Source organism: Podarcis filfolensis (genome assembly GCF_964270895.1).
Source record: "Podarcis filfolensis genome assembly, chromosome: 2".
NCBI lineage: Eukaryota > Metazoa > Chordata > Lepidosauria > Squamata > Lacertidae > Podarcis > Podarcis filfolensis.
The window spans coordinates 78,099,491-78,115,337 of NC_139605.1; the positions used below are offsets into that span (position 1 = coordinate 78,099,491).

The window sequence follows — 15,847 nt, forward strand, 5'->3', positions numbered from 1 at the left end:
CCATTTTCCCAACGCAGGCCCCCTTGATAACATTTGCTTCAATCTGATTTCCAACTGTTAAGAGATTTGTTTATTCACTTTCTTGGTCTGGAGCCCAATCCTTCTGCATCAATTTTGTTACCACCAAAGGCAGCAGGAAGAGAAGTCAGATGGTATTTTTGCAGCCATTTGTTACTGCTTCACTGAAGAATTCACAGTTCTTTGCACAGATTGTCTTCTGCTGGGAGAATTCATGTTTTTCCCCCTTTTCTTGTCAGCTTTAATTGAGGAAGCCTCTCTGTGTGTAGACATTTCACTGTATGTGTGCACAGAGGGGGGAATGCTAGGAAAGTTATATAACTCACAATTTGCCAGTGCAATATTTTGTTTGCACATTTGATAATTACTTTGATTGCAAATCTGGAAGACGCTCCCCAGAACATCTTTGAAGATAAAGATCAAGTACAAATGGAAGTTGCTGGGTTGGTGAGGCAAGCTGCTTCTATTGAATTATTTGAGAACTCAGATAGCTATGTGAACTGAATGTTATCAGTGGCCCATCTCGCCCAGTTTTATCAACTTTGACAGCAGTGGCTCTCCTGGAATTTAAGCAGAGGTCCATCCTATTAATTGCTGCCTGGTTCTTTCAACTGGAGACTTTGAAGGTAGAACTTAGGACCTTCAGCATTAGTGATGTGCCACATTCTTGCACCTCCCTATTTATAAGAGAAAGAAATTGTATTTTAAAAATGGAAGAGAAATCTCACACTGGAGAGCCAGTGTGGTGTAGTGATTAAGAGCGGTAGTCTCGTAATCTGGGGAACCGGGTTCGTGTCTCCGCTCCTCCACATGCAGCTGCTGGGTGACCTTGGGCTAGTCACACTTCTTTGAAGTCTCTCAGCCCCACTCACCTCACAGAGCGTTTGTTGTGGGGGAGGAAGGGAAAGGAGATTGTTAGCCGCTTTGAGACTCCTGAAGGGGAGTAAAAGGCGGCAGTGGCGTAGCGTGGGGGGTGCAGGGGGGGCCGGCCGCACCGGGCGCAACATCTGGGGGTTAGGGGGCGCAAATCCACGGGTTAGGGGGCGCAAATTACTTGCCTTGCCCCGGGTGCTGACAACCCACGCTACGCCACTGAAAGGCGGAATATCAAATCCAAACTCTTCTCCTTCTCCTTCTTCTTCTTGATTTGTGGGAGGTTCACAGGCTTTCTGTTGTGCTTATCTTACTTTTGAAGTGTTTGTGAGTGCCTTTCCTTTCCTTTTCTCTGATTTACATGCCATCTTTACAATAATCTGTACTCTGCAGTTTTCCCTAAAACCATGTGATGGCCTCAGCCACATTTTCATGTAAACAAAGGAAGGGGAGGAGGTTGCCTACTGTATGCATCTGGTCGCTGTTCATATAGAAAGGGTTTTTCCACTTAAAATCAGCTAGGTCTGCAGTCTCAGGCATTTGGTAGCCAGCCCTGTACTCTATCCCTGTTCACATTTTTCAATTACAGCTCAGGGGGGGAAAGCTGAGAGGCAACTCCTTCCATGGGGATTTTTTTTTTCCAGATCAGGAAGCTCAAGAAGCCAGAGAGGCTGCAGAGTGCTGGAGAAATGTTTAATGGAAAGGAAAAAAAAAACACACACAGGATGCAAGAAGGCAGTGATTCCCATTCCAATCTGAATTTGACACATTCAACACTGTTTCCATTCTGATACAGTTCAGTTTCTGTCAATGCTATGTTCTTCATCTCACTGTCCACTATTCAATGTAAATTTACCTAAATGACATAAAAATACAAAAAAACCATTCTTGTTTGCATACTTGAAGAAATCAACAACAATTTGAATGAGTACCAATCCTATTTGATTGAATGATTTCTATTCCTGATCACAGACAAACCCATAAAGTGTGTCAGTTTCCACTTCATTTTCCATTTTCATGGGGATTCTCTGACATTCCTACACATCACCCACTCAAGACTCCTTTGGAACAAAAAAGTCAGCAACTCACGAAAATTTGATAGAGATTCTAAAGAGCCATGAGCATGAAACAGGAAAATAGTTACCTCTTTTGCTGAGAAACTAATCTTTCAATAAATTAGAGGGCAGGTTTAGACCCAGCATCTTAAAGTCCAAATGCAACCACTATCTCTCAATTTTCCATACAAAAAAGGATGGTAATTATTTTGCAGATCACAGAGTATTCGCAATGACCAAAACAAGCATGTAAATTGTAAAGAATATTGAAAGATATTGAGATGATGGATACTCCTCTTAACACCTGTAAGGTGTTAAAATAGAGGAGTCAAAAAGGTGCTAGATTAAGTAAATCAATCTATAGCTTCTAAGATCCCCACCAAGTAATCAAAGAATCTCTCTCTAATTCTTCAATAAAGTTCACAGTTTTCCTTAAAGATAAATAATTACACTGCTTCTTCATTAATTTGTCGGTAAATTCTATTAGACTTTGAATCTTTATATCCTGGAAATGTATCTGAAGCTAAATGAACCTCATTACACACTTTTCATGAATGTGATAATGGGGGTAAATGCACAAATCACAGCCTATCATAATTAATTGCTGAACTCCCAATATTACAAACTTTAAATTTGCACTATTATTTAAAATGATAAATTTATTAATGGGAGACTTTCTCTGCTGAAGTCTACAAACATTGGTAGCAGTCTGGGGCACCTTCTTAATGCAGCTTTTAAATGGTATAGAGAGATAAACACAACAAGATTTTTATCAAGGTTTTTGATAAATGAATGTCTTTGCAAAATTTTACAGCTAAAAAGGTTATTTACTTAAAGAGAGATTTTTCTGTACGTGTAAAGGTCAGATTTTTTAGATTGCTGTGAAATTGCTTCTGCCTTTTAGCAAATCTTCCAAGACGGCTTTTCTCCTTGCAGTGTTGACAAGGACATGGAAGGACATGGCCTAAAGAAATCAAATGAGCAGCATAAACTCTTGTCTGGAGTCTTCTGGAACAATAGAGCATGATCCAGCCAAAATCAGCTAGGCTCTACCAAGAGCAGATGATGCGGCAAAATTGTTCCTCAACTGCTGTTTAGATTCCAGGCATGTTGTGTATGTATGGTGTGTGTGTGTGTGTGTGTGTGTGTACTGCATGACAGAATCTTCCATATATACATTCTGCTCTGCTTTTCCCCCCTGGGGATATTCAAGGGTATGCAGTGCCGGCACCTTTGTCCCCCCCCCCCGCCAAATGTTAAAAGTGTGGCACTTACTTAATGGTGAGTACCAGCACATTTATTTTTAAGCGCTGCATTAGGGTGCAGGGGGAGAGAGGTTAGTTCTAGCACTCTCACAAACATGGCATCATATAGGAGAGACAAAAATACAAGCCTTTTGAGATCTTTCTCAGTCTGCATCCTGATTCAAATTATTTTAATTGTTTTTTTATTGTTTATTTTTTCCCCACCCTAGCCTCCCTTGGGAGGAATAGCAGGATATAAATTTAATAAATAAAAAAAGGGGATTAGACAGATCCCAAGCATACAGTTAAAGCACAGTTAAAGTACCTGTAGTTCTTCTTTTTAAGGGTGCTGGGAATTATAGGTCTGTGAGGAATAAACTATAGTTCCCAGGATACTTGGGGGGAAGCCATGTGCATGTCTGCATCCCCCCTTCTTCTGTTGTTTCCTTCTGTCTAGTTCAAGTGTTAAACCACTTCAGGAGGAATATATCACACCTGTTCTTTGTAAAGTGCTGTCTTTATATAGGTGGTGCTGTATGGATAAAACAAAAAATGCAGCAGGGCTCTTCTTATGTTGTATCTTAACCTCACTCAATGCCCTGACTCTGCATTAAATTCATATTCCACGCTTGTTCCCAGAGCAGTCCAAGATGGCAAACACCAAGATATAAACTTATTAAAGACATATTTAAAACAATTCCAATGTAGATGGTACACACGGGAAAAAACCATCTAATCTGAAAAGGCTTGTTGAAAGAGGAAAGTCTTTAGTAGGCACCAAAATGAACAGTTCTGTAGACCACAGCAACACACACACACACATCCGTGCAACCTGTGCTAATACTAAGCTGAATATACAGGTGGACAGAGCTGGGTCAGGATCAACTCCCAGCTCACCCATCCAGGTCTTGTTAGTATATGCCAAATCACCATTCTCATCCATTATCAAATTACTTGATTCCTTTTGGTATTTTTGTTAACTCTGCTAGTTTGGACCAGTGTGGCTAGACTTACAGAAACCCATCCTCTAGCAGCATAGTTAGGAATGGATTGGGAAATGTTTCTCTAACAACATTTGAACTAAATTCATCCAGGAATTTGTGTTCTAGAATGGCTTATTCCTCAGACACAGTGAAATAATTTGTAGACAAGTATACAAATTTAAAGCCTTGACCAAATATGACCCGGAAAACTGTGGACAAATGCTAGCTCCCTTGGCCTGAAAGTGAGATGAGTACCACACCCCATAGTTGCCTTTGACCGGACTTAATTGTCTAGGGGTCCTTTACCTTCATTCTTTTTTTAGCTGAACCTGGAGATATCATGAAGCAACTTTGAGACTTTTTGTGCGCAACGCATGTGATCTGTCACTGAGATACAGCCTTCAATCCTTTGGAAATACTTAACTACTTCTACTAAAATCAAGGGCACCAACTTTTTCCTCACTGTATTTGATTGGGGATTAATGAATCTGTGAATTTTGGTTTCTCTCAGTTTCTTATTTTTCAAATCTTAAATTCAGTTGTTCACACTTCCACAGCAATTCACAGTTTTCTTCATGCACCAGCATTTTGGCATGAATTTATCCATAAGTGTGTATATGAAGCAGCAAAAATTTAGAAGGTTAGCTGTGTTGGAAAAAAAATGAGAATTAGGTAAGTTCTCATTAAAATGCAAATATATATATAATTATCCCCATACCTTCTTTGGTTACTGCATTTAAGCCTTTTTATTTTGATAAGGTTTTCCAGGGATGTTTTTGTAACATCCTCTTCTCACAACTACTGTGCCTATCATTTGTTATTTCCAAATGTTCAAGTTCAGTGAAAGTTTGACTAGATGCTGAAGATGCACGCAAATGCCTCTAATAGATCTTGCAAGCTGCAGTCTACCGCTACAGTCTGTACAGTGCACTGCACGTAGTGTTTGCACCATGTCATGTTTCAGCTGCAGGGTACAATTTACTTCAAGGGGGGCTCGCAAGTCTCTTAATAGCATCACTCCACATTCAAAGTAATAACTGAAAAGACATGGAGTGCAATTCAAAAGGGCATCGCTGTGACTAAGTCTCACTTGTGATACTGTAAATACTGGAACATTTTCTGAATGTGTGAAATATTAGATCAGTGTTGGATAGAATATTCTATTAATTGAAATTACACGTCCTTATATTTGTCCAAGCCTGTTTAAAAATGCAAAACATTTTGTACCATCAAGGTTATTCTGGGAGAGTTTCTGTGCACATTAAATTGAGGTTAAAATGGTTGGTAAGTGCAGGGTTATATAGTAATTGCACCACTGTTCCTGAAACCACAGATTGCATACATTTGCCAAGTCTTCAGAGAGATTTTTTAGTACAAATGAGAATTCATATGCATTCTCGCCTTAAATTAGAGCTATCTGAAGAAATGTAATAGCATTAGCATTTAGGACACTGGTAGCAAATAATTATTACTGAACACCATGCCACTGTTGTCTTCACACAAGATTTGGCTTATCACCAGCTCCGCCCCAAGCACATATATGAGCCCTCTCTTGCCAACTCTAAGATAAAGCTCATGGGGAAGAAGTAATGAAAGTGCTATCCTACTGACTCCTTTGTCCTCTCATTATCAAAGGAGGAAGGATGTATTGAGGAGAAGTTTGTGAAGGACAAACCAGTTATAAAATTCTACCATGGTATGCCAGCAGTTGCAGTCCATGTGACGCAATCATAAATCATATTTTCTGCTGCCAGGTCTGATCTGACAGGACCAGAAGAACAAAGCGGCTGCAATCTCCTCTTTGGGAGCTGGCACATTTCACATTCATGCTAAGCCATGATTTGGTGTAGAGTTATGTGTGAATGTGGCTGTGGAATCCAACAAGTCAACTTCCTCTGTGGAGGCAGGAAACAGAAGTAGAAGATCAACATACTCATGTGCACAAAATCATCTGCATAAAACTTTCAGGGGGAGGGGAATCACCCAAAGATTATTTTCTTTATGAAGAGAGCAAATGTTTGCAAATTACCCCCATCTGCTCCAATTCATCTTTACATATACGGCACAGACATATGTATTTGTCTTGAAACTTTGGTTGCTGTTTTTAAAAAAATAGGGAGGGGGAAAATGCTACAATTCTTCCAAGCATACATTAAGAAAAGAAGAAAGTGGGGAGTAAACAGTCTATTAGCAATACTTACTACAATTACAATTTTTATTGTGACAACTGAAGTTTAACAAAAACATAGTTTAGCAAAGAAGAGAAAAAGAAGATTCTATCACAATTCAGACTGCTGCGTTTCATAACAGTAAGAATTTCTAGATTTTATCTGACGTCCTATCATTTTACTGCTATCAATTCAAGTTAAATTACCTTATACTGCTGCTCAGGCATTACAATATCAAGATTCACCACTGCAGTATTTCATAAATTCAAACTGTTGAAACTTTGTTGATTACTGCTGCTGATCTAGCATAGCTGATCCATAGGCAGGTGGTAATACTATTTTAAATGTGCGGTTATATCCTGCCCTTTATGCTGCATACCCTCATCAACCACAATGTGCTAGCATTTGCCATGGCACCTCATAAACAAAGGGAGAAAGTGCCCATGGCTGAATATAGATTTGTCTGCCTTATAGAGTAGCTATTCCCCATGTCTGTGTCATTGTTTCCATTCAGCTGAATTAAAAAGCAGAAGAGGATGGTGCTTTCAAGAAATGAAGAAGGAAGAGAGTGCGGTATCCACAGGCGGAGTCTGGCTCCGTGTAACTCACTGTGAGCATCTTAATTGACGGGCAAGCATGCCAAAGTTTCACAAGCACTAATTTGTTATGAAGCACGGGGTTTCACTTCCTTCAAATTAGAGATAATTGGAAAACATCATCTAGGAATCACATACTATTTACAGCCAGTAGCACCACAAATTAATGGACATGTTCAACTTTACCTTGTGAACGATTCTTGAATTATCATGAACTGAATGCTTAGAGAAGAACACCCAAATGCCATGGCTCTGATCCAAGGACATTTATGCACCTAAAGCTGCAATACTATACACACTGATCTGGACTGAAGTACCATTGAACAGAACAAGATTTACTCTCAGAGAAACAAGCCCTAGATTGCACTGTTTACCCTCTTGAAATACACAGGGCCACTTAGTTGCAGCTAACTTCCTCCCCCGACCTCTCCCCATAGTTATTTCCCCCTCCCCATAAAAGAAATGAAGCGTAACTCAACAATGCATTTGGACTGCAGTCCTTTATACACTTACTTGAGAGTAAGTCCCTTTGAGATTTACATGGCTTACTTCTGTATAGAAACAGACAGAATTGCTCCATTAGTCATCTTCAATGCACCAGACTCAATTATTTCTCTTGTAGGGCAAGTCAGTGGATTAATCACCACCTGCCTCCCAGTTTAAAAAACACAAGGGCTTATATTCTCCCTCTTGCCGCCTTTATGTAGCTTTAATTGAATCAGCAAGTAGGCCACATCCACACCATACAACTTTGATACTACTTTTAACAGCCAGTTTTCACCGAATAATTATGGCAGCTGTAATTTGTTAAGGGTTCTGTGAGTTGTTAGGAGACCCCCTAGTCCCCTTGCAAAGCAGTTTAACAATAAAGCCCTCTTTACAGCGAACTCTGGGAATTATAGCTGTGGAATGGAAACAGGGGTTTCTTAACAACTCTCAGAACCCTTAACAAACTACAGCTCCCAGAATTCTTTGGGTGGAGCTGTGGCTGTTAAAGTGGCATTATAGTGTTTTAAATGCATAGTGTGATTGTGGCCTTAGATTCCATACACTAGACAGATTCCCATTTGCGGTTCCATCTTAACCCAGCCTCCTATCCCTACTGATATAACATGAAGTTTTATCATTAACCACAAGATAAGCAGGAAGTAAGAACATGGGCTGATCTTGAAAGCAATAAAGTTAATTGAAATTGCCAGGATATTTGTTGAAAGAGACTGAGTTGCAATCGGGGGAACCTGGTCGTTCGGATGGGCACTGATGCGTAACATAACATTGTATGGTGGTATATTCAAGTGCTGTATGGAATAATTGAGGCAGCACTTAAATTCCACAGTAGACAATCAGTTTTTTTGTGGTGTATCCCCTGCCCTGCATATATCCCTACAAAGACAACAATTTAAAAAATTGGGATCTAAATTCAAAGCACAGCCTAGAGTTGTTAATAGATTTCCACCCTCTTTCTCTCTAGCTTCTTTCCAATGCATGTGTTCAGCTTGCAAGGAAGGGCAGTCAAAAATGAAATGAGATTTTTGCCACTATTCTCACCCTGCTAATTTGTTTTGAAATACAAAAGCCACATACACATGGGATGCTTAATATATAACAATGAAAAATAAATGACATACATTTTTCATAATGTTTTGGGAACCAGCATAATACCTAGCAGGGCCAACATTTATTTAAAGGAATAAATCTGTGGAGCCCCACTAGCAGATTATATCATCAAACAGAACAAGTTTAGACATAAAATAAAAAATGTAATTTAAAATCAAATAATGTGGCCATTATTTTAGAAATGGGAAGCAAACAAATATAAGGTCCAGAGGATAAATGGCTGAACTAAAATGAATTTGTTCAAGGTAAACAGACTAGATATGTAATAGTATGTATATGATTGACTGGGTGTACCAGTGAAGAAAAAATGAATATTGGCTTTAGCCGTTATCAGGAGCTCTTATTTCTGCGTCTGGGATCATCTCACATTCCTGATACAATCCCTGTCCCCCAAAACCTGAAGTTTTCACATGTAGATAGAATCAGAAGACCCTGTTTTACAAACCTTGCATTAGAAACATTAATGCATTAATGCAAACTAATGTAATACAAAGCATTTTAAGAGTCAGTGTGTTTAAACACTGGGAGACGGTACTTTTGTTTTACGAGCACACACAACAAAACAAAATGAAATCAGCATACAATTTATTTCCTACTTGGGTGAATGTTTATGCACAAGCTATTGTTTAACAGCACAGGCTGAAAGCCAGCCAGCTGCAATGTATTTTTCTCAGCAGTTGATTTCACTCCATGGATGTGTGCACAGCGCTTGATGCCTTTGGTGACAAATGTGTCTTACGCCCCACAGCCATGCATGGTCCCAGTGTAATTGGCATATACGTTACCCAACATGGTTTAACAATTTCTTTGTTAAATACCTTTTTCTCTGTGCCGATGTCTCTAAATTGAAATCAATGAAGAGAAGCACAAGGGCACCATATGAGTTCTTATGCTTGCAACAAGATGCACCAGGCATTCCAAATGATGCTAGAAGTTTATAAAATGTTTCTAGCTTATTATATGGGATGGTAAAAAAATGTAGAAATATGAACCACCAAAACCAAAATTCACAGTTCTATGGCAGTTACTTTACTTAGTGAGGATATTAGATTGTTTCACAATAATCTACATATTTCTCCTCACAAAAACAACAGCCAAGCCTTGGTCAAATAATCACACAATCAAACCAAACTGGCTGTCTCTCATTAGGTGTTGTAGAGAACAGAAGTCATTAAGGTCGTTGATGGCTGCTAAATACTTCAAGTCAATGGGATTTGGGTCACCTCCCACTGGCCTAGTAGAAACACTTCGGTGAAGTTGGCTGAAGAGCAATAGAGATTTCAGACATCTGACAAGAAACATCTTTAAATGTATTTCAAGTGTCTGCTGTTGATTTGGGAGGATGCTATTTCAGAAGGACAAGTGTAATGGGTATATGTCTATGGGGCTGTCCCTAATGGTCACTTGTCAAACACACTGAGGAGGGCATACCCTTAATGTAGTCTTTGCCCCAAGTGGGGAGAGTCCAAGACTGAAGGTCTGAAGGCAGGGGCGAGCAATGCACTTCCTTTTTGTTTTTCATGGTTGGACCATTTCTGGTGAAGTTTGGACTGGTAGCAACAATTCCCCGCTGTAAGGTTGGTGGGACCCTCCTCAGAGACTGATGGAATATGATGTACTCCTGCACGCTCTGGAGGATTTTATAGTGAGAAAACTGATTATCCGTTCAAAGCTCTGGTCATACTACTCTGCATTTTCTTCTCCTCAGTCTGTGGTAACCAATGAATGTGGCACAACGAAAAACATGTAACATCCTGATGTCAGCCATATTGTGAAATGCTATTGGGGGGTGGGGTTGAGAATGACATGTATGTGTGCCATTTATTTATTTATTTGCACTAGCTGCGAATTTCTGGCGTTGTCTTCTCTTTAAAAGGAATGCCTTCAAATGTAGCTGGTACGGTTTGTAGGAATTTGGAAGCGTTCCCAGGCACTAATCTTAGTGATGCTGTCAAAGTTGGATGATCCTGATTCTCATCGTGACTTTGCTAAACCCACAATATTCTTAATGCATTTTGAGGCAACCTCCCAACATTCCTGGAAATTATTATTATTTTTTCTGCATGCAAATGAAATGGAGAATATTGCAATTGTTTTGTAGTAGGCACACTACTGTGTTGAGCACAGGTTGGCACATGGTCATTCACTGCTGAAACTTAACCGACTCTAAAATGTACATATATTTAATGGCTGAGCCATAGGCAGCTATCATTTGTCCCCAGCTACATCAGTACCCTTATGAGAAAGGGAGAGCAGGTCAACCAGAGTGCCCCCCCCCCGGTTTATCCTCCTGTCCCATGAACCTTTCACTGTCAGCTGGTGAAAGCATTTTTTCTCCCAGACTACCTCTGCCAAACACCCTGGAGCTCTATTAGGTCTCTTTGAGAATATATCAGGGTAATGTGCAGTTTGACTTTTAGACATGGGGTGAGTGAAATAATAGGTCTGATGAACCAAAGTCAAAAGCTTGCTAAAAGTATAAGAAATTGTTCTTAGGACAAAAAATGTTTTAAGATAGAACTAGTTGCATGCAAACAATCAAACTCACAGGATCAATAGAGTAGAGAAAATAAAACAGGTAAATAAAACACATCACTGAAACTGTTTCTTAGCAGCTACAATTCTGCTTAAGCAAAGGTCTTACAGTTAGACTTCTTGAAATATTACTGTAAGTTGCAGCTCCCTCCAGCTAGCAATATTCCAGTGTCAACATGTTCTTTTGTGTTTTTTTACCCGGAGATCCACACCATCTAAAAGTCATCCCAAGTAATAGGCTAATTATACCCTCTAGCTACCTTTGATCATAACAAGTCCTCACTCCTGTTATCAACCGTGTTGCAGCATTCTGCACTGGTCTTTCTCTGGCTTGATTCAGAGCCCAAAACCTCCCAGAATACCAAGCAGCCACTCTGGCTCCACTATGCCAGGAAGGATGCTTGGGAGCAATCATGTCAACTGCTCATTTCATCTCCATAGCCAGACCAGAGCAATGGGTGTGTGTATGTGTGTCATTGTCAGCAGCAGTACATCAAGGCAACTGTTTCGTTTGGCTCTCAGTTCTGAATTTCTGAAGAAGGCACAGAAAAGGCAATATTTGGATTGGCCATGGTGATTTTAAAAGGCATGGATGTGAAGAAATCACAGTATAAATGAGCACAGATACTGAGACTCCCTGCTTTTGCAACCTTAATGTGAATATTCTGAACGGGGAGCTCTGCACGCCTTGAATGAAATAAGAGGGGAATGTGGGAAGCAGAAATAAAGATCATAGAGTTCATACCTAAATGATGATCTGATTCATGGTCACATTTACGTGTTCCAGAAGAAGCTGAAAATATACATCCCCTCTATATGTTGGTGCTTGGTTTCATGAATTCTAAACAAAGATGCCTGTGTTGATGACAAAGCTGCTTGATTTTGCTTTCTGTCTGACTTAAATGTAGGCAAAATGTAAAATATTTGATACTAAGTCTGACTACACTTTAAAGAGCTGATTCTACTAGTTGAACTAATACTATATATATATATATATATATATATATATATATATATATATATGGTGCTGACTAGATTGACTTGACTGATCATAGTAAACTGAATTGTATTTTTGTAAGGCTCTTCAAGAGGCAGCCAAATAAATAGCTTTTTCCCTGCTGCATGGTTTGCTGTTTGCTTAAGCAAAAATCCAATTTCTAGAGAAGACTCCACGAGGGCTAAATTCCCTGCCATTTACAAGTGTCCCATTAGAGTAGCTTTCTATATGGAAATAACATTCCAAGACAAGGAGAGAAACACTAGGTCTGGGGTCCACTGTTCCTGATGTATTTTATTATTTCTTTTCCATTTGAAGAGTAGAGCTGTGTTCCCATGAGAAAGACACAAAAAAGGGGAGGGAGTAATGTTTGAATACAAATGTCTCAAGGAACTGAAGCATCTTTAAAAGTAAAATCTCTTTCTTGGTATGCATCAAGGACAAGGAGAAAACTGACAGCTTCAGACTCAAGCTGCCTCCTGTTAAAAGCTTTTTAAATTAGGGATTCAATGTAAAACTCCTGCTGGAAAAGCATACATGAGAGGTGCCGAGATCTGGACTTGATTACTGGTGCTTTCGTAGATGTAGTGCAATCATTTATTTGAAAACAAGTCCTTTAAAAATAAAATGTTGTGATGGTATGGCAGTTAGATGTTCATGGTTTAGCAGCAAAAAAGACACATACGTATGAGTTACCAATGTTATCGTGTGCCAAAAGCAAGTTAAATAACAACAGCTTCCCTTGAAAAAGCATGGATGTGCATTTAATTTAGAGCTAAGACAAGATGTATGTAACATCCAGTGTCTTCCATCATTGCATAATTAATACTGAAGAAACATGTTTTCACAAGTCTGTTGTGACTTTTTTTTAACAATGCTGTCTGCTTAACACCGCAAGTCGCACTTAATTGGATGTGCTTTTTAAAAACATGTAATTCTTTTTTTATATCTTTTCTTCTTTTCTTTTCTGGTGAAGGAGTAACTCTACAGGCTTCTGGGAGCAATTAAAAGAAGGAGGAGGGGGAAAAAGTTCACAGCCCAAAGGCATCCCCTAGCCTAGAATTCTTAAATGGTATGTCCTTGCCAAACAGCCACCTGTGACAGAGGAAGTGGGCAAATGGGTCCTGTTACTTAAACATGCAGCAGCATTCCCCCAGCTTCATTTTTCTTACAATGGATTTCTGGGCTAAGGATATTCATTCATTCAAAAAACGAAAAGCTCAGCATCAAAACCATTGCACCATCAAGTGCATGAAGCCAAATTCATGGGCAGAGCAATCCAAAATGCGGGATTTCAAGAGATAAAATCTGGACACAAAAAGTTGTTGAGTTTTTTTAGGGCACTCATACAATAATCCCACTGCCGCAGCAGAACCACCAACAGCAGAGCCAGAACCATCTGTGCGCACACACACACACACAAAATCCAAAATCCAGGACATTTGTTTAAAATATGAAATTCCCCCTGGATGGGTATGTAGGACCCCCAAAAGAGGACATGTTCGGGAATTCCCAGATGTATGGCAACCTTAATACCCAAGGCAGATGGACCACCTTTTCCCTCTTTTATTTTCAGTTCCACATAGAAGTATTCTTTCTCGCTTAAACCCCTTTCCCCTCCCATAGACACCGGGAGGGGGGACTAATTAAGCCAATTCCAGGACTGGCAACGTTTCTTCCTCATTCAGGAGAAATATTAGGATAATGGATGGGATATGGATCCTTTCTCTCTACACCTGCCCCCACAGTTTCACTGGGAAGGCATCCAATGACAGATCTCCCTCTATGAGGGCAGATCTCTTTCACCACTCTCTGAGAGGGAGAACTAACAGGTCCTATAGTCCCTCAGATGCCAGCCTCAGATGCTGAGTGATTTCTAGGAAGTACTAAGGGTGAAACATTGTATTTAAGACTGCTTTGAATGCCTTCACGTACATTTTGGCATTGTAAAATACTGGAACGTGGCATCTCTCTTGATGCTCCCCGTTATGTACCAGATCCAAGCAGCCTCTCCTGAATTCAGTGGTGTATCTCAAATGTTGTGAAGTGGCCTCCTTTATTCTCTTATTCACCACCCATTCTCACAACCATGTCAGCCAGTTACACCCTGAGATGATTCTTACTTGATGTGTATTCATAAATGGTAGGTTCCTGAGTTTAGATTTATTTCATTAAAATAATTCTATCCTACCCTTTGTCCCAAAGCTGCCCAAGGTGGCAAACATCAGAAAGATAAAACAATGCAAATTAAAATAATATAAAACATTTCAAAACAATTTATAAAGATGTAGAACACAAGGAAGCATTTAAACATGCCCTCACAGTTGCTAATTTCAAAGTGACCAGTATCTTTCAGCCATCAAAAGTATAGGAATACAGAAATGTTCTTAAATTTCTTCTGAAAGTCAACAACGACAAAGACAGGCACATCCCACGGGTGTGGGTGTGTGTGTGGGCTGGTTCCACAGATGTGCAATACCACTGAAAAGGCCCAGTCATGAGTCAACACTACCTGGGTAGCAGCCACCTCCAACAGGGCAACAGAGACTATGGTGTATTTAGGATATATTGTTTCGTTTACATATATTTACATCCTGAGCACAGAATGGAAGGACTCATAATATTAGCACTTCAGGATATTGCTTTCATATTAGGTGTTGGTTTTTTGTTTTTTTTTGTTTTTTTTTTTGAAGCTCCCAAAGGCTAAAGCTTTGGATCCAGCACACCAAGAATGGCAAGCCCCTCTCCCCAGAGGTTCCAGCTTACCCTAAAACCGCACATTCAAAAAAACTCAGCCTATTCTCTTTCCTAGGGTGACAAGGCCAGTTCAGCAGGTTCTTCTTTGAGATTCTAATACAGAATCACAGGTCTAGAAGGGATTCCTATCCAGACCAACTCACCAATCCCATAGCTATATGGTAATAGGAATGGGATGAAAGCAAGCATGGAGTGTAAGGGCAAACCACACCAGCCCTCCTAATGTTTAAAGGAAGAGTTCCAATAGATGATTTAGTTTGTGGTTGTTTAGTCGTTTAGTCATCTCCGACTCTTCATGACCCCATGGACCAGAGCACGCCAGGGAGTTCTGTCTTCCACTGCCTCCCGCAGTTTGGTCAAACTCATGCTGGTCGCTTCGAGAACACTATCCAACCATCTCGTCCTCTGTCGTCCGGTTCTCCTTGTGCCCTCCATCTTTAGCTATCTCCAATAACCAGTGGTCTTTTTCTAGAAAAAGAGGTGCTGGAATTCACCTCCTTTGTTCTCTTATACAGTGGTACCTCGGGTTACATACGCTTCAGGTTACAGACTCTGCTAACCCAGAAATAGTACCTCGGGTTAAGAACTTTGCTTCAGGATGAGAACATAAATTGTGCTCTGGTGGCGCGGCGGCAGCAGGAGGCCCCATTAGCTAAAGTGGTGCTTCAGGTTAAGAACGGACCTCCAGAACAAATTAAGTTCTTAACTCGAGGTACCACTGTAATGGCAATGGCGCCCACCTGAGAGGCACCGGAACTGATTTCCGGTGAGTTCCAGCTGAAAACAAGCCCTGCCAATAACCCAGAAGCTTAGGCAAACTAAAGTTTTTCAAAACTTAGAATTCTTGAAGCAGATTATTTTAAAATAGCATTTGGATATGTCATATGCCACTTACTGGCATATCCTGAAACTTATGCTTAAGGCAGTAATAATAAATAAAGCAGTGTGTTCACCTCATTCCAAATACTTCATTTTTACAGAATTTTATAGTCAAAAGTTTAAAC

The 15,847-nt window shown here is 40.0% G+C and overlaps 1 long non-coding RNA gene across 1 annotated transcript in view; it reads left to right on the forward strand.

The window, feature by feature from the left end:
• The window catches only part of LOC310755174, a 142,697-nt gene that overhangs the window by 114,133 nt on the left and 12,717 nt on the right, over positions 1–15,847 (forward strand). The window lies entirely within an intron of this gene.